At 34.7% G+C, this 27,042-nt stretch overlaps 1 protein-coding gene and 1 long non-coding RNA gene across 2 annotated transcripts in view; one reads left to right on the plus strand and one right to left on the minus strand.

Moving 5' to 3' along the window:
- The window catches only part of LOC126973891 (neuropeptide CCHamide-1 receptor-like), a 444,867-nt gene that overhangs the window by 161,444 nt on the left and 256,381 nt on the right, over positions 1-27,042 (minus strand). The window lies entirely within an intron of this gene.
- Positions 1,096-3,264, plus strand: LOC126973942 (uncharacterized). Its single transcript, XR_007731448.1, has 3 exons — positions 1,096-1,454; positions 1,618-1,720; positions 2,519-3,264. It is a non-coding gene; the product is annotated as an uncharacterized LOC126973942 (long non-coding RNA).

The following is a 27,042-nucleotide window of genomic DNA, read 5'->3' on the forward strand; positions in this document are numbered from 1 at the left end:
AAGTTCCAATGTGTTTAATTTGAAATTTAATAAGTTCTCGTGTAAAAGAGGCCTTATTGTCCAGATGACATTACACTTAAAACAGTAATTGTTTTATTTAAGCCTATCTACAATAAACATTAGCGGTGTTATTACAAAAAAATAATTTAAATATGGCTTACACACGTGTTTTGTTAGACAGTGACCTAACTATAACGACATCTCAAATGGAGTTCATCTTTTCTATTACAAAACAGTGTTTACATTGTGTTTTACTAAAACGTCGTTAAGCACAACATAAATTGAAGTGTACAGGAACCATTAAATGAGTGAAACGCGATTTTTGTCAGCTGACATCTATCTGTCATCATATAATTTAAATCTTCCATATGAATATGATCCATCCATAAGACACACCTTAGACAAACTTCGACTCATGTTTAAATATAAGCAATGTCTAAAGATTATTAAACGCAAAACAACAGAAAGATGCAGTTTTTTAATAGAACTTTTTTAAAACAAGTGTCGTATAAGCGCGTGCGCGTGCGTAAGAAAACATATTATGTTAATAAAAATGAAAATCTGTTATGACGAAACAATAGACAGACATACCGGAGGATCGAGGAAGAGATGGTCTACAGCTGGAGGCCCTCGCTAATCCTCTAGAAACTTCTGGTGCTAAAGTGTGTGTTACTGTTAAGCTACCGAAACTCTTTAAGAAAAAAGCGATTCACTCAATTATATGAAACGTGCAGTCATTGAAAGATTGACAGATGACGGCTATAATCTTGTAGGAAAAGGAGATTCACTACGTTATAAGCAACTGTTCGCTTTCAAACTTAGCCGGATTATACTTCGTGGCCAATCTCGATACTGTAATTACTACTATTTCAAACTTTTGTCAAATGACTGCACGTTTCATACTAAACTAAATTTCAACTTTCACTTAGGCAGGCCCGCCTCTTATTACGTAGCATAATAACATTCTCTTTGGTTACTGTCCTCTCGGCGTTGGTGATTAGGCGCGTATTGACTGAGCGAGGCAGCCTCGCGAGGCTGCCTCGCCTCGCATGCCTCGATCAGTCAGTACGCGCCTCGCCCGCGGCAAGCGCACGCGCTGCCTCGGGCGAGCATTGCCTCGGCCGATCCGCCTCGTGTCGGTTTTTTGTCGCGCTCAAAGGTGCCTCAGTCCATTTGGCGCGCGCACTCAGGACGGAAGTTGTGTGCCTCGCTCGCTCCCGTCATGGATAAGGAGCTGTGCTTGAAACTTATCGAGCAATATGGGAATTACAAACTTCTTTGGGACGCGCAATGTCCACAATACATAAACAGGGGATTGAGGGAAGATGCATGGAGAAATATAAGCAGAGAAATGAATCTCCCAGTAAAAGATCTGAAAAAGAAGATGCAGCCTTTGATGGGATCACACCGAAGAGAAAAATCAAGGGAGAAAAAAATCCGGGTTACAGGATCAGGTAATTTTATATAAATATTTTCCTTTTTTTAAATTAGCTACATTATTTAAATAGTAATAGTAAAAATATTAGAATTATATTAAAAATTAATAAGCATTATAGTATGCACTTGTCATGTCATTTTATCTTTTGTTTCGAGTCACTCAAAATTCGTGTTTTTCAGGTCGTACAAGGTGTATACTTCAACATGGTATGCATATGGAGCTTTCAGCTTTATGGGAGATAGAAATGATCCAGGTCAAACCCAAGATACTTTTCATACGCAAGTAAGTGTCTATTGATAATTATTTTGCTATGGAATCTATTGTTATGAAGTGTCTGGCCAAATGCAAACGAATTTGCTTTACGTTTTGTTGTCCTCTTCGTGGTACAGCTTGTATAGGTAACATTCAGTATCTTAAGATCCTGGCGGTGTGAACAGTCTACTCGAATTTTCATCCCTACGCAAATAATTATACAAACAAATGGTAGCTAAGACAACTTTTGTTGCCTTTTCTGGTTCCAGTAGAAGAGGTTTTCTTAATACTCGGTAAACTGAGCTTAAAATTCCAAATGCATTCTCTACTACTCTTCTTGCTCTAGAAAGCCGATAATTGAAAATTCTTTCAGCTGAGCCTCTTTCTGGAGTACCTTCAAATGGTTTCAATGTGTACTCATTCAATGCAAACGCTTTATCACCCAATATGAAGTAAGGTACTTCTACTGTGTAGGGCGCCTGCAAAATTATCGGTGAAGGAATTTTGAGTTCCTTTTTTTCAAGTTTATTATATAAGTTTGTGTTTTAGAAAACTCCACCATCTGAAATACGACCCTTGCTGCCAATATCTACATACAAGAAATTGTAATTAGCGTTGACAAGGGCGAAGAGCACTATACTGGGAAATAATTTGTAACAATCGTAATCATTTCCACTATTTATTGGTGACTGTAAAATGACATGTTTGCCATCCATTGCCGCAATTATATATGGGAAATTTCATTTTTTCTCAAATTCATTGGCAATCGCGAGCCATTCTTCTTCAGTTGATGGTGTCTGAAAATAAAATGTTTTATTAATTTTACAGGAAGACATTCAGGAAGAAGTACAACATATTGACAATGAACAATCGCAGAGGCAAAATAACTCCAATGAAGCACCAGGTGATGAAAGCAGGAATGAAACTCAAGAATCAACTAGAGGACTGGGACAACAACAAGAAAATTCCAAAAAGAAGAGCTAAAAAGAGATCTGCAGCTGTACAAGAGATATCAGATAATACTATAACCGAAGCATTTAAACTTTTGGAACAATGTGTAGGCGACGCTAATGCTCCGCAGCCCCGTGCAAACGATTCATATGATGCTTTTGGGCAATACATTGCTCACGAACTAAGAAAATACGACAATTATACTTTAGCGCATGAAAAAAATTCTATCTGTAGGATCATTTTTGAAACAGATACTGGTGCACAACAACATTATGTGCCAAACGCTCACACCTACGGTTCAGCATATTCCACTTAAGGTGACTCTTGTTCTATCCCTTCAATGTCACCGATGCCTCCTCCGCCGATACATTCTAGCTCACCAATGCCTTCTCCGTCACCTTCTACCTCACCAATGCCTCCTCCGCCGATACATTCTAGCTCACCAATACCTTCTCCGTCACCAATACCTTCTACCCCACCAATGCCTCCTCCGCCGATACATTCTAGCTCACCAATGCCTTCTCCGTCACCAATACGTTCTACCTCACCAATGCCTCCTCCGCCGATACATTCTATTTAATCAATGCCACCTCCACATAATGAATAAATAGATTTAAAAAAGTCTTTACGTGTTGCAATATTGTTAGATATAAAAGTAAAGATTATAGTTAGCAATGTGTGAGTAAATATGAATAATTACCAAAAATTTGTGAGTAACAATAAACATAACAATAGGTAAAAAAGCAACGATTAAAACAATGTCTGATTATATAAATATGTTTCATTATACATACCTTAACATAGTCCTTTAATTGTTCAATAATGGCGTCACAAACATCAGGAACAATTACTGATATCCTTTGTTTCGAAACCCGAAATAAATATTGTAAACTGGTGTAGGAATCTCCTGTTGCCAAAAATCTTAATGTTATCAACAATCTTTCTCGTGCAGAATTACTTATAAATTTGTGTCACTCCTGCTTATTTTGGCATTTACAAGTGAGTACAGTATTTCAAATTCACTCTCAGGCATTCGTGTGAAATTATGTTCTTCACCATCGAAAATTAAGTCTGCATATAATCTATTCCCATATTCACTTCTGTTTTGATATAATTTTTTAACCCAAAACCTTTTAGATTTTCGATTATTTTTCTTTATAAGTCGATGAATTAGTAAAACCATAACAGCTGCGACGGCGATCCGTACGCGTGGTCTCATCTTGACAACTCGCTTTATACTAAATGTTCGGACCGGACGATGGCTCGGCTTTTCCTCGCGAGGCAGCCTCGCGACGATGGTTTTGTAGCGAGGCAGCCTCGTCCAGAAAATCGTCGCGAGGCATACGGCCGAGGAAGCCTCGCTGTATGCCTCGCTCAGTCAGTACGCGCCTAAAGAATTGCGTTACACCGAGTACTTGATGCAGTGCGACTAGGCCGTTGACCACTGATGAATGAATATGCTTGCGAACTGTGCCGGTGCTTGTTGATAATTGGTTGTTAACCGGCGCGAGAGTCAATTGGCCTTAGATTAGCCAATCAGATAACAAAAATTACTAAAAGAAAATAGACAATTGCGGTGCAACCAAGTGTTCAACATATGTTTAACTTTTTTGTTATAACACAGTAGATTTTCATGTTACTTTCTTCACGTGTTCTCGTCTTACTATAATTAATATTGACTAGCAAACGATGTTTTCTGCTTTATAGTTTCATTACCCAGTGAAATACGATAAGCCTGATATTGCGGATTAAGTAAAAAAGTTATAAGTAGAAAATCTTTGCTGTAGATAGGCGTAACAAGCGGTATAAGGCGGGGAGAGTGTCGGTAGAGAAGTGGCTGTTAGAGTTTCCCAGTTATTCATTGATACTATATTTATATAATTTAATTAACAATTATTAGAATTTTAAACGTTGAAAATCGTGTCGATGTAAAAATCTTCGAATACCTAAATGATCACCATGAGTCAATATTTTGTCTATGTGTTCATTACTAGGCACAGAGTTCATGTCCATATTCAAATTCAAATTCAAAAACTCTTTATTTATGTAGGTCACGGAAATGGCACTTATGAATATCAAAAAAAATAAAAATATTGTTTCTTATTGAATTTACCGCTACTTCGTAAAGGGTTGAAATAATGAGAAGAACTAGCAAGAAACTCATTGCCACTCTTTTAAGTCAAGATTTTCATTTTAATTGTTTTACAAATCATTTCAATTACAATATATGCAAAGTGACGCAAAAAAAATACTCAAATGTCAAAAACTGAAAGGCTTACACGAGTAAGTAAAAAAATGTAAATTAAAACTTATAAACACAAGAGTTATTGAGTATAGTAGATGCATCAATCCACACATTCCGTAAATAAATAGACGCATTATTAAGACAGAAGAAAATTTGATATTTAAAAATAAATTTAACAATTACTTCGCCTTTATGAAAATAATTTAGAATTAAGGCAGATTGAAATAAAATTACTTAGATAATTTACTTTAATTACGTCTAGATAGACAACAGCTGTGAAATCGTGGAAAAAAAAATCGAATTTTAGATCTAAATTCTATTTTTTTCGTTTTTCCTTATTTTTACCTCTGTTTTAGGTAATTCACCCACACTAACACAAAGTGTCATCCAAATCGCGAGTGTAAGACGTAGCTTGTCACGCACACTAAACTAATATTATTGGCCTGTTTTTATCAGCTGTCTAACATCAAGCCACTCTATCTAGAAAAATTAAATTATTTAATAAAATTAATTTACTATTAATTTATTTATTTATTTAGATTCACCAGTGGTAATTACAATAATACATTTATAATTATTATACTAATTTACAAGGGTCTTATTACTAATTGCATTACCTTTTAAGGTGAATACCGCATGCTAAATTATGTGTGAAATAATTACATAAAATAAGTATAAGTTATAAAACAACCATTCTATTATTTAATGAAATTAATAAATTAACAAAATCTACTAAACAAGTCAAGATTAACGTATTAAACAAATCAAGAATACTTATAAATTATTTATTTACAATTACAAATTAATCAATCAATCAATCACTATTACTGACTTGGTTGTATCAAATTGGTATAGATCTTAACAATTTGTTATGTTTTTAAACTGATAACCCTCACTTCTAGGATTAATACACAATAAAATAAAAAAAAAAAAATTATGAGCGATGCGGGACTCGAACCCACGACCTCTAGCGTTCCGTGCCAGTGCTCTTACCAACTGAGCTAACCGTTCGAGTCACGTATAGTCATAAAATCTTGTATGCTTTGTTCAACTCTCGACTGTTGGTATAGATTCTTAGATAATTTATACAGCCTCTTGCTGCTGGAAAACCAATGAAAACAGGCCCGGTTTATAAGTTTTGTGTGCGTGACAAGCTACGTCTTACACTCGTGATTTGAATGACATTTTATGTACTGTCAACCTCAACTTTTTTTTTGTATTTTGTCGACGCTTTCACAGCTGTCACAGACTAGTCATCTAGACTTATAAATTATCTATGTATAGATTAATAGCCCACTTGAGAAGTAATTATTCGTATGGAGTTAGTGACCCAACTACACTCTAAGGAACAGATTGTAAAATGTACGAAGTAAATGTTAAACCTGCCTCTGACAGTAAAGCAGGATTGCATTGTATTACGTTGACTCAGAAATAGGTTCCAGTCCCTCGTTTCTATATTATCACTGTGAGACCCTTTATTGAAATTGCCTGCCTCGAGAGTATAATTTATTCGTTTTAGTAAATTCTTCATAAAAAAAAAACAAATTGTGCGTTAAATAAAGAAGTGGCCACGTGCGAGTCGGGCTCGTCCATGAAGCGTTCCATAGCAGCAAGTAACATTATATTCACGTTAAAAACGAAAAAATCTTTGCTCATAATCATACAGTACAGACCTCTCATCATTTAAACGTATTTAAAAAAAACTACTTACTTAGATCTCGTTCAAACCAATTTTCGGTGTAAGTATGCATGGTAGTACATCATATGTTTTTTTTTAGTTTATCATTCTCTTATTTTAGAAGTTACAGGGGGAGGGGACACGCATTTTACTACTTTGGAAAGATTCTCGCGCAAACTATTCAGTTTAGAAAAAATTATATTAGAAACGTCAATATCATCTTTGAAGATCTATCCATAGATACTCCTCACGGATGGGTATGATGGAAATAAAATCTTTGAGTTTCAGTTCTATGTATGGGGCTCCCAAAATTTATTGTTTTTTTTTCTATTTTTGTGTGTTAATAAATGTTAATGTGGTTCACAGAATACATTCTACTTACCAAGTTTCAACAGTATAGTTCTTATAGTTTTGAAAAACAGTGGCTGTGACACACACGGACTGACAGACATACATGACGAATATATAGGGGTTCCGTTTTTTGCCATTTGGCTACGGAACCCTAAAAATAGACAACAGGACGACTGTCCATCTATTTCAGTTTGTTTGAACTATTCAAATCAGTAAAGTATCATCTGTTTACAAGCTGGGTTGATATTGTAAAGTAGAGCGGATAAAAAATAACAATTTTTATAGATTTGAAAGAGCGACATCTCAAGTCAATTTCCTAATATGCAAATATTGGGGTTGAGCAGGTTATCAACTTTAAAGTAGATCCTGTAGATGAAGCCACAACCTGAGAGTTGAACGAGACATTGACGTGACGTCATTCGAATGGTTGGCTCACTGTAAGAGCGCTCGCACGGAATGCGAGAAGCGTTCATAAATGTTGTTTTCAAGTTTATTTTGTGTAATTAATCCCCGAAGTGAAGTTTATGACTTTAGAAAATAACATAATTGTTCAGAACGGATACCCTTTAGATTTGTGTAAGTATACATGGGGCACAATAAAAGTTACGCGTAACTTAAAAAAACAACATGTTATAATCAAAATATGTTTTATTGCTTTTCAAAATACTGTCCTTTATATTTTAAACAATAAATCTGAAGCCATGTTTTCTACGTGCTGATTGAACGCTATCACTGCATCTTAGGAATTGATAAAAGTTAAACCTCTCATCAAATCTTTGATTTTGGGGAAACAAAGAAAAAAAATTGTATTGCAAATAACATTTATTACTTTTACAGTATATTAGTTTAATATATAAATTATAAAATATAAAAAGCTTATTCGAAGTGGTCTCCATTGGCTGCAATAAAGTCCTTTAAACGTAGAGGACAGTTATCAATAGAAGCATCAAATGACATTAATTAATGACATCAAAAAGAATTCTAAAGGAATCAATTTTGAGAAAATAAATGCCTTTTTATACTTTTTATAGCATTAGGCGAAGCGATTTCTCATAAGATATAATATACATTTAAATTATATGGTATAAAATAGTAAAATATTCAACTTATTTAAAATGATAAGGATTCTAATATCATATATGTGTATACACTTTTACGTTACCACTTTATAATTGCCAATGTTTTAATATATTATTAAGATTCATACAGTATGTTATCCTTAAGAGATAGATATATGTTACCCCGTACTTTTCTGTAGACCTATAAGTTACACAATTCCACCATACATTATTTAGTTATATCTCAAAGGGTGTAGACGGTGTTTTCGTTGAAAGCTCCCAGATGGCTTTTTTTTTCGACACCGACAATGATCGTTAATATATTATATATAAACGTATACAAACACTAAACAAATTATATATTAAAACCTCATCAATCTCATCATCATCATCAGCCGGAAGAAGTCCACTGCTGGACGAAGACCTTCCCCAAAGATCTCCACGACAATCGGTCCTGCTCTGCCCTCATCCAACGTATTCGTAACCAATTCGTACCAAAGATGGTCGATCTTGACCAGATCGTCCATCTTTGGCTCTCCTACGGATCTCTTCATTTCTGATTCGATCTCGCAGGGCAGTTCCGAGCATAGCCCTCTCCATTGCCCTCTGAGCGACAATGATCTTTCTCATAAGGCCCATTGTCTGCGTACCGTAAATCATCACTGACAACACAAACTGGAAGGGATTAACTAGAGTTAAATAAATCTAGATCTTGATCTTTAAAACTGTTCTGTTTTTTCCACAAACCGATCAAACTACTCAAAGAAAACTCCTACGAAAACTTTTTAAATAGAAACCTTGTATCCATAGAGGCCTATCAAATGAAAGGTTCCAACAGCTATCTCGAGGTCAATCAAGAACCTCTCGAACAACTTCTTGCGAGCAAATAATTGCCCTTTGAGGATTCTTTAACATATAATTCAGCTATATTTAATGTTATTTGGGATTCTAAAATATAATTTTGTACTACAGCAACAGATAAGAAGTCATCTTTTTAAAATGAAGTAACTTAGTTTAAGGATTGGTCTACGCTGCGCTTAATCTAGATACCACAGTACCTAAAAACAATAGCTTTCTTTATTAAGGCAACGGATGCTTGTGTGCGTGTCATTTTTCATATTTTGTAATTCGCTTATTTTGTAACGCTTATTTTAAAATAAAATACAAAATACTTAGTGATAATAAGCGATCCCAGGGTCTTTCTTATTTCTTGTAGTATTCTTTTTACAAAGTTTTATTACGCAACCCGGCATTTTAGTTTCAATTATTAGCAAAGTTTAACAGAACATGTGGCACGTCAACGTCAGACATTGTTCGAGACTGGCTTTAGGCGTAGTATTTGTTGCCGCACTTTGCGTCTACGCCTGCGATATCTAATTGGAGCGCAGCGTCGTCTTATCTAATTGATGACCAAATGGGCGGCGGTGTTCTCTAACATTCAGATGACACGTGTGGTCGTCCTAAACCCACAAATAAAACGTGAAAGTATAGTAAGTAGAGGTGTTTAGTCATTAAATGGTTATATTGAAATGTTGAATGTAGGTAGATGGAACAATAAAATAGTAATACTTATATATTAACAATGCTGAATATGATTACATCAAGATATAAGTATCACTACGAATTTATAATATCATCAATAAGTTATTCTATTGTAGTGGACTGCATTGTAGCACGTTTCGTAGCAATGGTAGATTGCTACGAATATGAAATGCTTAAAATTTTATTTATTTATTTATTTAGAAACAGACAGTCTTACAAATGAATAACTAAATCATAATAATACTAGCGAACAGTCTATTATAATTACACAAACATATAAAAGTACTTTAAGAGGTCATGTTATAAATTTTATGAGATTTTTTTAATTTGTTTTTAAATTTTGGAAAACTGGAACAAGAAGTTATATCTACACTATAATCGTGGTGAAAACGAAATTTAAAATAATTATTAAAAAACGTTTGTGTGTGAAAGGTTACTATAGCATAAACGATTTTCTTAATGATACCACAGACTGGATACCACAGAATGAAGGGAACACCCTCAGGCTCTTTAATAATAAATGTTTTTTGTACGATTTATAAGCATTAATCCAGTATCCCAGTACCTATTAAGTATCCAAATTTAAATGGTTTTGATCAATTGGATTAAACTTGTCATGAAAGAGGATATTAGGTATCGGAACTTTTTACTGAAGTCATTTATCATAACCGTAGTGTTGAAATGATTTAAAAAATTCTGTTTTCAAAAAAAATTATTCACTCTAGTGAACTTTTAAGCGGAGACGCTTCTTAGCAGGATGTATGCTAGGTGGGCACCACAACGGCACCGTAGAAAAACTACCGTGGGGGCCATGTTTTTTTTATAAAAATCAGGGACGAGTTGAGCAGGACGTTTAGGTGATGGTAATTGATATGCCCTGCCTATTACAATGCAGTGCCGCTCAGGATAACTGAAAAACCCAAAAAATTTGAGAGGCATTACAACTGCGCTCACAATTCTATACTTATAAATGGAGAGCCATTCTTCCTTCGGTTATACTGTGAAAACTACTGAAATGAGCGATATAATACTTATACTAATAATTTTAACCCGGAAAGGGTTTTAGTATATAATATGCTTATAATAATATGTTGGTGATTACCTTGTCTTAAATCTATATAAATATATATATAAGAGATTTCCACGTATATAGTCACTTATCACGATATCTCTAGAACCATAAGGCGTATAAACTTGAAATTTGGTAGGAATATTCCTAGCGCCGAATATGGATTTTACGAAATTCTTCCCGCAAGAGCTTTTTTTTATTGTGAACAGAACAACGTCTGTCGGGTCAGCTAGTATACCTATATACTCGCAATACAAATAATATAGTCAATGACATTTCAGAACATAATGAGACAATTCATACAATGAGTGGGCGTGGGATACTTAATTACACGCGTTTTATTAGCTTCGTCTGTATGTATGTTTGTTTGTTACTGACTTATTTGGGCGCGATTTTGACTCACGGCCAACCACCACGTAAACGGCCAGATTTCGTTCAAATTAAATAGATTTATCGAGGCCCGATGAAAATACATTAATGTTTTAAAATTATTACAGTTTTCAATTTGCAAGAGAAGATTTTTGATAATTTATATTATTTTCATCTATCGTCTATAAGGCAGGAATTGATGTTAATTTTAAATTTCAACCTTTTCAAATTTAAACCGTTCTTTAACCGATTTATCTAATATTAGGAAATTTTCGAATACCAAACAGAATTTTTAATTTACCAATGCAAATAATAGTTCATAAAAACTGGAAAAACATGCTTTTATAAGTAAACCAAAGAAAAAAGTAAGAAGTATTTTATTAAAAACCACATGCCCTTAACGACTGGGTGAATAGGACTAACAATGTACGGAAACAAAATATTTAATATCTTATGTAGTTAATTTTTTTTTAAATAGATACAACTTCAAGTAATGTATTCTGTAAATGTTATTTTATCTAAAATACTTTCATAATTAAAACGTCTAGATACATTGGGACAGCTATGAACATGTCGCAAAAAATAGGGGTGAAAGGTTAGCCTCTATTTCTAGCACGCACGCACACTAAATGAAATTGACTAATGTATCTGCAAGTGTAAGACGTAGCTGTCATGCGAACCAAAGTAAAAAAACCTGGCCTGCTTTCATGCATTGCCTAACAGCAAGAGCAATCAAAACGTATTAATTATCTAAGAAAAATATTTAAACCATTTAATTTTAGTCAACTTATATTGTACAAAGTACTATCTTCACGCCTCAATAGGGCTACTAGTAACCTAAGCCCTAGCAGCTATTTCGTTCAACGGATCAGACTAGCTATCCAACGTGGAAATGCTGCCAGTATTATTAGTTCTGACAGTTTTAATTTTATGTAGTCATAGTATTGTAAATATAGTTATAAGATTTGTCTTGTTTGAATAATTTTATGTTAATTAAAATCAATCTTGTAATATACGACGAAGTATTGGTCATGTTTTTTGTTTCATCATTCTATGCTCGTAAGAGATTAGAGAACCCTTTTAATCCAATCCTATCCCGCGCGTAATCCGTAGCCTATCGTGCGTATGGGTTTGCTGTAATTTCACAAGAATGTGTGAGATTTCATTATAATTTCTCATTATTTATGTCAGTTTCAAACATAAACTTAGTGTACTAGCGTAATAGACAACACACATTATGGTGAGACTAAATTTAAAATGTTCAAGTGTGCGTGTTTTGCAGATGTGTTAGTGAGTTAGTGAAGCATGTAGTATTTTGCTTTAGGCCTATGACAAATATTGATAAGCAGCGTCATATTCACGTATACAATATTTTATTATCTAACACATATTTTCTTAAAATTATTCATACGCTTATTATGATACTTACTTACTTGTTTTTAAACTATACATATTATTATGTTAAAGCATATTAAGTTGAAAAATCAACTAATTAATAGTAGATTTTTTATTTATATAGAGAGACCTGTAATTGGCTGTTTTATGTACACAAATTTTTAAGACTCTTATGTAACAATTACGCTATTGGTCCTTTCAATAAATAAATAAATATTCATACATACTTTACAGAACACGACACCATTACATTTTTTAACAAATATCCGTTAAAACACAGAACAATAACGATAAAAACACTAAAATTAAAACACGGTCCAATTTGACAGGAGACCAATGGACACCAAATAGTTTCAAAGCGGTATCATGGTCTTCATCTAATTCCGTCTCCTTCTCACACAATGTCTGTTACGGTAGTATTATACTAAGTTTATGGTTTGAAATATCATATAAGACGTAATTTTGTCTAGTATTTGAAATGATTGTGTACAAAATGGAATTATAATATTTCAAAGTGGACTCAGAACAGTACCTAAACTGGAACACAGAATATATGACCAAATAAAAAGTGTACTTACTTACTCCTGCCACCCAAAGTGGGGCTGGACCTCCGACACGAGAGTCCTCGACTTATTTCGGTCCTGTGTCACGCCAATTCATGATTTTCATCTCGCACAGGTCAGTATTCTACCAGTCTTTCTACCTGTACTTAGATCGACATACTAGGAGTCGGCCCTCTACTAGTCCCGAGTATACCTTTCTCACTCCACGACCGTCTCCCATGCGTTCTACGTGGCCGAGCCATCGGAGACGATGGGCCTTAACTTCTTCAATAATGTTGGATGCAGCCACGATTTTAATAATTATTATTAGTATAATATTATGGTTAGACAATAATAACTATAATAAATCAAATACATAAATATAGTTCTATTATATTGATTTGTTTTGAAATTCAATTTGTACAATGTGTAAAATTAAAAAATATAAACTGAATTTAATATAATGAATTTAATACACTTTTATGTAGTCGGATAGATTTATAAATCAACCCAATGTGAGGCTATAATAAATACTAATGATAACATTGATAATCACAAAAAAATGCGTGCGTACAAAGTACACATGTCAGAAGTGAAACCTGCATTGTGCATGAACCTCTAAACTGCATATTATATGTATATCTTCTCTCTCAGAGCGCCATTTGTTTCAGAAGTAGTAGTATCTAGTATATTAGAAATGACATCAAAAATAATTCTAAAGGAATCAATTTTGAGAAAATAAATGTTTTTTTATGTAGTCCTGGTACATGTTGCTAGGATGACACATAATTTCAACCGCTATAAAAGATATTACTATCACCACTACCATATTTATGTTCTTCTGGCGTAAAAATGAAACTTGTTTAGCAAATAAATTATAAATTTACCTAGATACAGGTAAATTTATAATTTATTTGCTATATCTTTTATACTTCTACAATTTCAGTGTGATTGTTTTATGTTTTATATTCATTTTGGTTTACTACTGAAATATAAAATTTTATCAGGACTCTATTCTATACCAAATCGGTATATTTTAATAATGCTTCAAGCACTTAAGTTTTCCACATCATCAAAACAATTGGTGCGTAACAATCTTAATCAATGTATTGATTATTGATTTTGATCGTTTAGGGAGTTACGGTCTACAAAAAAAACTTATGTACTGTCATTATGCATATATAGTAGTTAACAGTGAACACATATACATAATTTATTATATACATATATTTACTTAATGACGTCATGATATTTGACTTTGATTTATACTGATTTTGTTATGTTGAATGGAGTGCTGTTTTTTTCTTTCGGATCTGCTGTGAAAACTACTGAACAGGTCGAAATATTTTTTATACCATAAGATGCAGCGTGTTTCGGAGAAAGTTTTAGTATATAACTAGCGGCCCGCTCCGGCTTCGCACGGGTATAAAATAGATAATAAATGCGTCCGATTGCTGCTAAATTTAAAGTGCTATAGAGAGAACCGCGGCCTGCCGGCCTCCGACGCGCTATTTATAGGCACGCTCCTGCAGGCCCGGCCGGCCGGAACCACCGCAAACGCTACGTCCCGCAATTTTTAAATCTGTAATATCTTCGAAAATATTCATGCTGTAAAAGGACATATAGATCAATACCAAATCAACAATGTATTTAAGGTATTTAATTAGATAAGGATGAATGCTGTATTGGATAAAATCACTTCGAAAATTAGCCATTATTTGTCGTATAAAGTAAATGACAAAAAGATATAACAGTGGGATATCCATAAGAGATCGACATATACCAAAGCGAAGTTTTCTGTAGACCTTTTCATTGTGTACAATTCTTATAACATTATTTTGATAAATCTCGTAGGGTTCAGCCTGCGTTTGCAATGTAAGCGGAAAAAATGTAATTATTTACAACATCACATTAGAAACGTCAAAAATAACAGTATTTCTCCACTATTAAATGGATGTTGTAATACATATAAACCTTGCTCTTCAATCACTCTATCTATTAAAACAACCGCATCAAAATCCGTTGCGTAGTTTTAAAGACATGTGTTTATATTTGTCACTTTTCAAGAATGTCATAATTCATTCTTGTCAGACTATAATTGGATTTTTCGGGAAATATTAATTAATATTCATTAATTAATTGTCCTGTGCTTCCCCGGGGCGTAAAAAGAATAGGGGAGTACCAGGCCCAAGGGTGTCAGAGTGGGGTGGGTAAGAGGCGACAACGGGCTTTTTAAATGTGGGAGGGTCAGGCTGCCGTCTTATGACGTCAGCACAATCGGGCCAGACTCATCCGGGCTATTACCACACTCGCACAGAATACCGGCGTGATGTACCGGCCTAGTGCCGCTATGTTTCGCATGGGTTAGTGTCGAGGAACGATGGCCATTCCCTCCCCCCCTCCCCAACAAGATTATGAAAGCGGTCCTTAAAGAGATAGTACACCAGGAGGGTACCGGCTCTACCAGAGCCAGAGAATCCCTCCCCGAGCATTCTCGCTCGGGCTGCCCCTCGTATTCTGGGGAGGGCATAGCACCGCGCATATCAAAGGACCAAAGGACAAACAGGGCAGCAACACCACGGCATCCCGCTCCACGCTTAATGTGGACTTTTGTAACATCAGGGGAATTCACTCCAATTTAAACACCGTCCACCACCACCTTGAGACGGCGCAGCCGGCCTTGTGTTTCCTTACGGAGATGCAGATATCTCGACCTAGCGATATGTTATATTTAACGTACCCCAGGTACAAAAATGATCACATTTATTTGCCTCATGCCGGGGTATGTGTGTACGTTAGGGAGGATATCTGCTGTCGCCGTCTCGGCAGTTTGGAGGGTAGGGACCTGTCTACTTTTTGGCTTTTATAAGATGACCTTATACTACGTAGGAACACATTTAGGTAAAGAAGTCAACCCTACTGTCGTCAGAAGAGGGAAGAGTCACGCGATAGAAAGAGAGGCAACTTCTAGGTGAATAAAAATGTAGGTTAGTAGTGCTGTGCGATCTGTATTACTTACACCTTATTGAATGACCACAAGAGTCTCTATTTCTTTAACTGATTTCGTGGAGTGAGACTTCCGTACTTGTACTATTATAATATTTTCTTTGCCTGTAGTAACAATTTATCCGGTATAGATGAAGTATCTCACCAGAGACAATAAGCAATTATTGTAGATACTATATGCATATTACTGAAGTCAAAAACGTTAACAAAATAACGTACTTAAATTTTGTAATAATATAAATTATTCACAATGAAAACTTCATTGAAATCAATCACAATTATTATTTCTACATAACTTAAATCATGTTTATTCGGGCTTTGTTTGTGTTTCATCGCTTAATTTGATTCACTTTCAGTTGTTTTGGACTTAATTTTATGTTAATGAAATTATTACATCAATGCTATTTTAGAAATAATATGAGGATATTATACGTAACCCAAGTTATATATCTATTTAAAATGCTTAATATTGTAATGTAATATTTGTGGTGCAAGCAACACGGAGTTGCTTTATCAAACATTTAATTTGAGATGTGGTGATCACCGCTTCAAGTGATCATGGAGTTTAATGACGGCAAAACCAAATTAGCTTCGAAGAAGCTGGTCGTATGACGACAAAGCACGGCAATACTTCAAGCCAGCCCACATTCTAGCACTTTGTAAAAGGTAGGTCCGGCCACATATGGAGTATTGCTGTCATCTCTGATCTGGCACACCTCAATATCAGCTCGAACCATTTGACCACATACAACGCAGAGCTGCTTGAATTATCGGGGAACCAGTGCTCTGTGAACGGCTAGATCACTGGGCGTCGCTTCATTGTGTGTTTATCACGGGGAGTGTTCCGAGGAGCTGCTTGAGCATATTCTACCTCCACACAACATGCCACAAATTAGGATCTCATCCCCGCCATCTGGATGTGTAGCATTCCTCCACAGTGCGGTTTTCAAGGAATATTCTTCCACCTACAACCAACTGTGGAAAGAGCTTCATTGTTCGGTGTTTCCAGGACGATACAACATGGGTAACTTAAAAAAAGCTTTCTAAAAGGTTGGCTATGCTCCTGTGATTCCCCTGGTGTTGCAAAGAAATGTTGGCGGCGGTAATCACTTAACACTAAGTGACCAGTACGCTCGTTTGACCTCCTATTCCATTAAAAAGTTTATTTTAGATTTCGAGAACTAGGCTAAAACTTAATTGCTCATTTAAAAGTAATGAATATTTAAACAGAATGGCAGTTCATTTTAAAGATTGTCTCAAGATATAATTAATTTTATAATAACTTTCAGAGCGTTATCAAGTCGTGAAGTTAGATCTTTAAGTGACATCAATTATATTCGTAGTTGAATGCTTCTTATAAACTGAATGGTTAAAAAAGGGAGTATGTATTAAGTGTGAGACTTATCCTGTCGATTTTATAATTTCTATGTTTATTGTTCTATTGGTGTTATAACAAGGTTTATTTTTTTATGAAAATAAGAGACGAGACGAGCAGAACGTTCAGCTGATGGTAATTGATACGCCCTGCCCATTACAATGCAGCGCCGCATAGGATTCTAGAAAAACCCAATTTCGCTCGTCACCTTGAGACATAAGATGTTAAGTCTCATTTGCCAAGTAATATCACTAGCTACGGCGCCCTTCAGACCGAAACACAAAACTTCTTCACGGTAGAAAGTGCCTTTGTGGTACCCATAATGTAGCCGGCATCCTGTTGAAAGGAGCCTCCCACTGGAGATAATTAAATAAGTAAGAATATGGTTGAGTAACGCCTGATAATATAATGTATTGATCTTTTCTACGGAAAGATTTTGACATTTGACAAAAAAAAGGTGTTTTAATTGCGACATATAACGGACTATTAATAATACTGATAAATTTATTACCAAAATTAAGATAAATACAAAGTAATAAAAGTTATCACACGATAAACTTAATCTTAATTATGAATATTTGAGTACATTGTAGTCTATTTATAACTGAATTTTGGCTCTGCACTAAGTAAAGTACTTGTAACATAGAAGCCGGGAAACACAGTTACTAAAAAAAATTGTTACTTCTGTTTGACTCGCGGAACTTAGCATGGAGATAGTAGAAAAATAAAAGTAAATTATTAAAATAAATTAAATAGAATAAAATCTTCTAAAGAAACAATAATGTGTGTGTGTGTGTGTGTGTATGTGTCAAAGTGTGTGTATTAAAACAGAACCAATGTAGTTCTAAATTGAATAGGTTTGAAATGAACACACAGTGAAATATGGATAATAAGAAAGCACTGGGCCTTTATTAGATTAGATTTATTACATTACAGGATCCGGCTAGTTTATGGGTACCACAACGGAGCCTATTTCTGTCGTGAAGCAGTACTGTGTAAGGATTGCTGTGTTTCGGTCTGAAGGGCGCCGTAGCTAGTGAAATTACTGGGCAAATAAGACTTAATATCTTATGTCTCAAGGTCACGAGCGCAATTGTAATGCTGCTTAGATTGTTTGGGTTTTTCACGAATCCTAAGCGGCAATGTATTGAAATGGGCAATTACCATCAGTTGAATGTCCTCATAGTCTCTTATTTTCATAAAAAAAAAGATTATAGCATTAGTTTGTGTTTCAAATTACTTCTACTACGTATTTTAGTTACGTTACGTTTAGCAAATTTATTTCGCATTTAAATGAATTTTTTTATGGAAAAGGAGGACATACGAGCGTACGGTTCACCTGGTGGTAAGTGACTTTTCTAATTCTCCTGCAATACCAGAGGAATTGCAGGAGCGTTGCCAGCCCTTAAGTAAGCTGTACGCGCTTTTTTTTAAAGCACACATGTCGTATCGTCCCGAAACCACCGCACAAGGAAGCTCCATTCTACAGCTTTGTAGTACGTGGAAGAAAGCTAATTTATTTCGCGTTATAATAAATTATATGAAATAAATAAAATTAAAGTTAAAGTTGTGTTGATACAGTAACTGAAAATTCCATACCTGCCAAAAGCATTGAATAATTCATTAAGTTTAAATAGAGACCCAAATTTAATCAATCTACGCAATCACATTTTTGTCAACAGTCGAAATTACTTCTGAAACTGTGAGGAAACTAATTGAAAAATTGCATTAATTGCTTGAGATCTAATCTGAGATGTTTAATTGTATTTTTTATGTTATCACAAGTTTCACTTGATAGTAGGTGAGAATTCAAGTATTTAAATGCTTCATATTAGCTTGATCTGCTGCTACCTAACGCTAGATTTTTGATTTTATTATATTTTTTCTTTGTAACATAAGTTAGCCAGTGAAAGCTCTTTTAAGATTAATCAAAAGAGAAGGATTACACATGTATTCAGTGAGTAAGCTGTTATTTTGACATTAAAAACAAATCAATTTACTAACATGTGTACAGAATTTCTTGATTAATAGATTGGTCTCCGCTGCGCTCCAACTAGATACCGCAGGTGTTGTCGCAAAGTGCGGCAAATAATACTACGCCCACGTGGGCGTATTTGAGCCAGTCTCGAACAATGTGTGACGTTGACGTGCCATGCTCTGTTAATCTTTGCTAATAATTGAAACTAAAATGCCGGGTTGCGTAGTTAAACTTTGTAAAAATAATACTACAAGAATTAAGAAAGACACTGGGATCACAACTCATCACTAACATTTTTATATTTTTTTGAATTTCAATGTAAAATAACACGAAGTGTATGTTATTAAATTTGAAAGATGCCATTGAGTGTCAAGAGGTTATTGAGCACACAAGCATCTAATAGTTGCTGTAATAAAAAAGCTTTTATTCTTAGGTAGTGCGGTATCTAGTTGGAGCGCAGCGGAGACCATTCCTTAATCTAAGGTGATAACAATAGAAACTTCTCGGCGTACATGCAGAGGCATGCATGAAGAATCGGGTCGTTTACGGGCCCTGTGTTATCCTCTGGCAAATGATGCTTGCTTAAAACGTTTGAAATTGAAAAAATATTATTCACTTCACAGGTAAAAAATTATACAAATGGCAAAGTTATTTTACCATTTACCATCCGGAATAGCTGAGCTTTAAATGAGAGGAAGAGGCAAGAAACTCATTATGAATCTTTTAAGTCAATATTTACAGCTTCATAATTTTACATAATATTTTAATAAGTACCTATGTAAAATGACGCAGCATAAATACTCAAATGTATACTTAATCTAGTATTTCTTGTTATGTATGTTGTGTTATCAACTGTAAAGTAGATCCTGTGGATGAAGCCACAACCTGAGAGTTGAACAAGACACCCAAGATTTATCAACGATACGTCACTAGAACGGTTGGCTCAGTGGAAGAGCGCTCGCACGTGGGTTCGAGCCCCGCATCGTTCATCGTTTTTTAAATTTAATTTGTCCAATTAGGCCCAGAAGTGACGGTTATAACTTTATAGAATAATAAATTGCTTATATCTATATTTTCAATACTATGACTACATAAAATTAAAACTATCATTACGTGGAAGCGTACCAAGAATATTGGTAGCATTACCGCGATGGATAGGTAGGGTGATCCATTGACCGAAATAGCTGCCAGCGCTTGGGTTTCCAGTAGCCCTATTGAGGTGCGTAGACATTTAGTAGACAGTACTTTGTACATTCTCCGCGCCTCTGGTCTCCAAGGGCCGAGTGTCTCGACACCAAACGACACAAAAATGTAAACAATATGTTATGTTTTTTTTGAAATGATAACCCTCACTTCTAGGATTAATACACAAATAAAATTTGAATAACAAAATTTTATGAACGATGCGGGTTATCACTTTAAAAAAAGACATAGCGTATTGTTTAGATTTACAAGAGCCACATCTCAAGTCAATTTCCTAATATGCAAATATTAGGGTTGAATAGGTTATCAACTGTAAAGTAGATCCTGTAGATGAAGCCACAACCTGAGAGTCGAACAAAGCAAACAGAATTTTATAACGAGGCGGTACTCGAACGGTTAGCTCAGTTGGTTAGAGCACCGGCACGGAACGCCGGAGGTCGTTCGAATCCCGCATCGTTCATAAAATTTTGTTTTTCAAATTTTATTTGTGACTCAAAAATGACTGAGACGGACATATTTGTGACGTTAACTGTCTTCAGCAGTCGAAGCAGCAGCCACAGCACCAATTGTAACTTGGACATGAGAAGAAGCCAGAGTGTCGACGCAAGTTACGTCCCACATCAGCGCTCTTCCCCGTGCCCAAACTACCAGAGTAATTTCATCTAAACGCTTGCCATCGCAGCGGGTAATACTTTTTCTCTAAAATAGCTAAGTAAAATTTAGTATAATTGCAATATTTAGCCAATCATTTTAAGGTTCGCTCATATACACAATCTCTGAGTTACCTTGTACATGATTTACAATTCTGGTGAACAAATAATAATAACTTATTATTAATTCTAGTAGTTCCTGTGGTTCCTCTGGTATTGCAGGAGAATGGGGGCGGCGGTGATCACTTGACACCAGATGACCCTTACGTAAGTTTAATCTCCTCTTCCATGAATAAACACCAATGGCTCTGCATTATGAATTGAAGATAGAAACGCTAATAAAAGAACTCTCGAAATTTTACGAAGCCTCTTTACCCAAACCACAAAACCGTTTCGGTAAAGAGGATTGAGAGCATGCGCGATCTGTAAACACGCAATTTATAACGGTTTCTAAAATATTAGTAAATTAGCTATATATATAGTAATGTCTTACGGCCTTACAAATAAACTTGGTATAAAGTTGTAACTAAACATAAACAAAGAATATGCAAAATGTAATTATAAAGTTTTTCGAATGACAAGCAGCCTTGCAAATAAACGCGGGAAACGTTATACGTTCGAATTAACCAACCGTAAGCAAAATGTCTACTTGTAAACAATTTGCATTTTCTTGGTTTATGATTAGTTATAACTATATGCCAATTTTATTTGTAAGGTCGTTAGAGTATACTCAGAACTTTTAAATTACTCTATTTAAGTTACTCCTTTTATAGAGCAGTGTCGGTAATTTTTGAAACCAAAAAAAATAATACTAGGATGAAACCCATTGGAAATGGAAGAGAATATAACAAAAATGAAAAATAAATTACGGGTGATCTGAGGTCGGGAATTGGAAAAAAAGGGGGGGGGGGTGATTAAGGGTAAAAAACGGCTTATCTCAATTTCCGGCAAAACTGCAAGTCCTATGGAAATAAGTCAAATGGCAAAGTTGTAGGTAATAAAAAGATATATAACTATAACCTCAAAATTTATGTGTAAAATTCAAAAAACCAAGTTATTGGTTTTTTATTTATTTTTATCATTTTTTTTTCACGAAATTTAGTGAAAGTTTACCATTTACAATGTAATTTATTATAATTGAAATATTTATTTTTTGACCTTATTTTGACTCAAATATCGAAAAAGAAGCCATATTTTCGAAATCGAATCGAAGATTCATAAAATTTGTGTGTTTTCTTTTCGTCAAAATCTCTACTTTCCGATAGTGTAAAAAAATATAAGTTACAATAATAATATAAGGTAAAATATAAATATAAGGTAAATGTTCGGAAAATTTAAGCCCATCAAAAGGCGTTTCATAGAGAATTCATACATGTTATTTCGTAGCAGCAATAATATGGATTACAATTAATCAAATCTATTTATAAAAATAAAATGGATAATAATTTAGTGAATATGATATATAAATCAGAAAAATCAACTTTCATCCATAATTTCAACGAGTGTCAATTGAACATGGATTGCATTATAGCCCCATAAAAATAATCTACTAAAACCAGAGTAATGGTACAGAGGTACGTCTCTGCATGTTTATAGTCAATGTTGATTTGTTTTGATATTAATATAACAATAATAATACGCCGCTAAAGAAGTTTCCATTTCAAAAATCTAAGTCACGTTTCCATTAATTTGCAATGAAGCTCTATATTTTTGTACTATACTTTCGTGGAAATAAGCTAACATCACCTTTGCCTTAGCTCTTTAGCTTATGCTTCTCAAACGATAGTGTTCGCTGAAAGTGCACTGACATGTTATGAATAATAATGGTGTCGCATCATCGACAACTCCGTCAGTAGCAAAATGCACATCAATGAATATACATAATCCTGTCTGAAAAAATATCGACACCTTTCTCTTGGTGATTATCATTAGTTCAGCTGATTGTCTGTTTATATTCTTATGCTAAGAAGAATAATTAAAAGCCACAAAAAGGCATACAAGGCATTTATTTTCTCAAAATTGCGCTCTGAAAGAAAAGAAGAGGCGCAAGAAACTCTCCAAGCATTCTTTGTTTGCGCTCTTTTTAATCAAATATAGAATATTGAACTGTCATTGCTATTGCTAAAAAATAATCATAATCTAGTCACAGGCACTCCGATCACTTACGACCGTTCCGAGTATTTTAGTCTATCACTTACTTGAGATGGAAATCGTAACTATCGCTGACTTTTCTGTCCCAATGAACTTATCAATGGTAACTCACCTTATCTGTGCACGCTGTCTGTCAATGGGACGACGTATAGGTTACCACCGATATAAATTTTGTATGGAAATTTCAATTTACGCGTCCCAATATAAAGCGATAAGAATGACTTATCGGGTATATTGGGACAGCTTCAGATTATTGACAGATAATTACTGACAGTAGAAGGTAGTAATTTATCTCTATCTATAGATAGTATATTGGGTACAGTCTTAGATATTCAGTTGTCGATTAGTAGGACTTACAACAGAGCCATCTTTTAATAAAACATTTAAATTTATTTATAGATAATGCCTGAACGGTGGCTGGGACTTTATTATAAAAGTATAACATTTACCCTTAAAGCTATTTTGTATCTTATGGAGCTTAAATATATGAGATTCTCAACTAAGTATTAATAATTTATATAACAATAAATTTATTCGTATATACGTTATTTTACACACATGCTACACATATCCCGCAATATCGAGAGAGATGTTTTATGTTATCGATCCGTGCTAGAAACATTACAACCCTGATGAAAATTTGTGTTTCGCCATTAAAAGATCACATACTTCCAACATTAAAACGTCATAAATTTGCATTTCTCATTACATTAGCTGTGGTAAACATAATGTTTTAACTTCCATTTCAATTTGATTGAATGTCTTAAGGGCAATGTGCCAACACGAAATGAGGAAATAGCTTTGATGTGAGGTAATCATAATTTTTCATTCGTATCCTCGCAGCTCTAATGCCAGGCTACGAGTGTTTGTCACGTAAGGAAATACATAACCCTGTAACTTGAAATATATAACGAAGCATTAAGTGTTCGATGACGCATTTAATTTTATATTTGACGAACATAATATAGACATTTACCAGTGGGAGGTTCTTTTGCACAGGATGTTGGCTAGATTATGGGTACCACAATGGCGCCAATTTCTGCCGTGAAGCAGAAATGTGTAAACATAATTGTGTATCGGTCTGAAGGACGACGTAGCTAGTGAAATTACTGAGCAAATGAGACTTAACCTTACTAATCTTACGTCTCGTGACGAGCGCAATTGTAGTGCCGCTCAGAATTTTTGAGTTTTTCTAGAATCCTGAGCTTCCCTGCAATGCAATGAGCAGGGCGTATCAATTACAATCAACTGAACGTCCTGCTCGTCTCATTCCTGACTGACATAAAAAAAATCTGCACCATGGTAATGACAGTACCTTAAGAATGAAACAAACACCTGACCTATGATTATGCCTGTGATTAGTGCGATGGTGTTTAAAACATTTTTACTGAAGATTATTGAATGAAATACTAGCTGCACCTAGCATGCGTTGCATGCCGTAGCATGCGTTACATTCCATAGCATGACGTAGCATGCCGTAGCATTAATTAGACTATTAGTTAAATTATCAGATATTATTATCAGATTTACGACTTTTTTTTTTTCATAAAAAAGCGTCTGTCATCTAGTTAAAGGTATATTATTATATTATGTAGTATATCTAGCCAACTACGGTACAGCTGAAAAGGGTGCAATGCCCTAAATGTGCTCAGTGCTTATAAACTATAAGATGAATTAGTATTTCACACCGTGTTATTTAAAGAAATTCATCGTTATGAAGGATTCTTTTTGTATGATAATAACATGGACAATCTTGCATAACGTTTATTTATTTTTTTATATAACTGTCCACTGAAAAAGCTATCTATGCACAGATTAAACCCGCGGGCAAATTGTTTAACCGCGAGTGATTTATTGGTTATACATAATTTGAATTATCTCATAACCTCTACATTTTTATACATGTTTGTTTATCATTATATAAAATAGTCTTTTATTAACAATTATTATATCTTTTTAAATCATATGTTAAAATTTGAAATAATAGCTTCGAAAAATTTTCAACTCCTTTTGTTATTCCTTGGTGATAGAAATCTGCTGTAAGTCTATCAAATCGCAATTCTACTAAGGCGATTTCATATTTTAATCTTTTTTCTGCTTTAGGCATTCAACCAATCGATGGATGTTTTTGTGAACAGTTTTCCAATCTGTCTATGGGATGAGGTATTGAGATTTTCAAGATATTTATTTGTATTAATGTGACATAATATTATAACCATTCTCTATGTGCTAAAACATGATAAAACACGCTTTAATGGTAATCAAAATTAAAAGTAGAAAATAATTTTGAATTAAATTATTTTATGATTAACATTTATCAAATAGATAGTAATCAGTCCGTTCCTAGATTAAGAGCTTCGTCCATATTATTTCCTGGGGGAACTCTTAAAAATATGTCACTTTGTGTGTTATGACGTCAAACATCGGATTTCAGAAACATCGTCAATTTTTTTTTATGAAAATAAGGGACGAGACCAGCAGGACTTTCAGCTGATAGTAATTGATACATCCTGTCCATTACAATGCAGTGCCACTCAGGATTCTTGAAAAACCCAAAAATTCTGAGCGGCACTATAATTGAGCTCGTCTCCTTGAGACATAAGATGTTAATTCTCATTTGCCCAGTTTTTTCACACATTACTTATGCCGCGAAGCAATAATGTTTACACATTACTGATTCACGGCAGAAATAGGCACCATTGTGGTACCTTAATCTAGCCGGCATCCTGTGCAAAGGAGCCTAGGAGCCTGTGCAAAGGTAAAAATTCTAGAATACTCTGGGCCCTCGGCCACAACCTTGTACGCGTTGTAATTCCACTAAAATAAACATATAATATTATGTTACAAAAATTCAATATAGAAATAAATCATGGCAACATTTGCAATGATTTAAATATGTCATTAATGTGTATATCGTCACGTCTTACCGGTCTAAGTCTGAGAATTACATAATCTTTTTTTTTATGGAATAGGAGGACAAACGAGCGTACGGGTCACCTGTTGTTAAGTGATCACCGCCGCCCACAATCTCTTGCAACACCAGAGGAATCACAGTAGCGTTGCTGGCCTTTAAGGGAGGTGTACGTGCTTTTTTTGAAGATATATATGTCGTATCGTCCCGGAAACACCGCACAAGGAAGTTCATTCCACAGGTTTGAAGTACGTGCAAAAAAGCTCCTTGAAAACCGCACTGTGGAGGACCGCCACACATCCAGATGGTGGGGATGATATCCTAACTTGTGGCGTGTCGTGCGATGGTGAAACTCGGCGGCACGAATCAGGTTAAACAGCTCTTCTTCCTTACATAATCTAACCTAATCTTTGTATTATATTAAAATTTCGTTTCGCGTTGTTTGTCCGCTATGAACTCTTAATCTACTGAACCAATTTTACTCAAATTTTGCATACAGTACGTAGTTTGATCCAACTTGAGAGATACGATAATTCTTATATCGATACATGACCCCTAATATTTTTTAATTTAATTTTTTTTTCTGTATGAATAATACCTGTCGGGTTCCGTCCGTGCGCTCATACTGAGCCAAAAATGATCTGAAATTCAGTCTCTGCAGCTCTTATTACACACGAGTGATACCGAAGGGAATAGCTAGTTATGATAATAACAAAAGACCTAAGCACAAATTACAAATAATCCAAATTAATCCTCAAAGACCCACGAGAACACATAATCCATAAGATTACTCGATTAATCCTAAATGCTTTAACCATGTTAACAATAATGTAAAAGTCTTGGTACTTATAACATTCATTACTTTGAGTTACTTGTTT

The sequence above is a fragment of the Leptidea sinapis genome, chromosome 30 (assembly GCF_905404315.1).
Source record: "Leptidea sinapis chromosome 30, ilLepSina1.1, whole genome shotgun sequence".
NCBI classification, from domain to species: Eukaryota; Metazoa; Arthropoda; class Insecta; order Lepidoptera; family Pieridae; genus Leptidea; species Leptidea sinapis.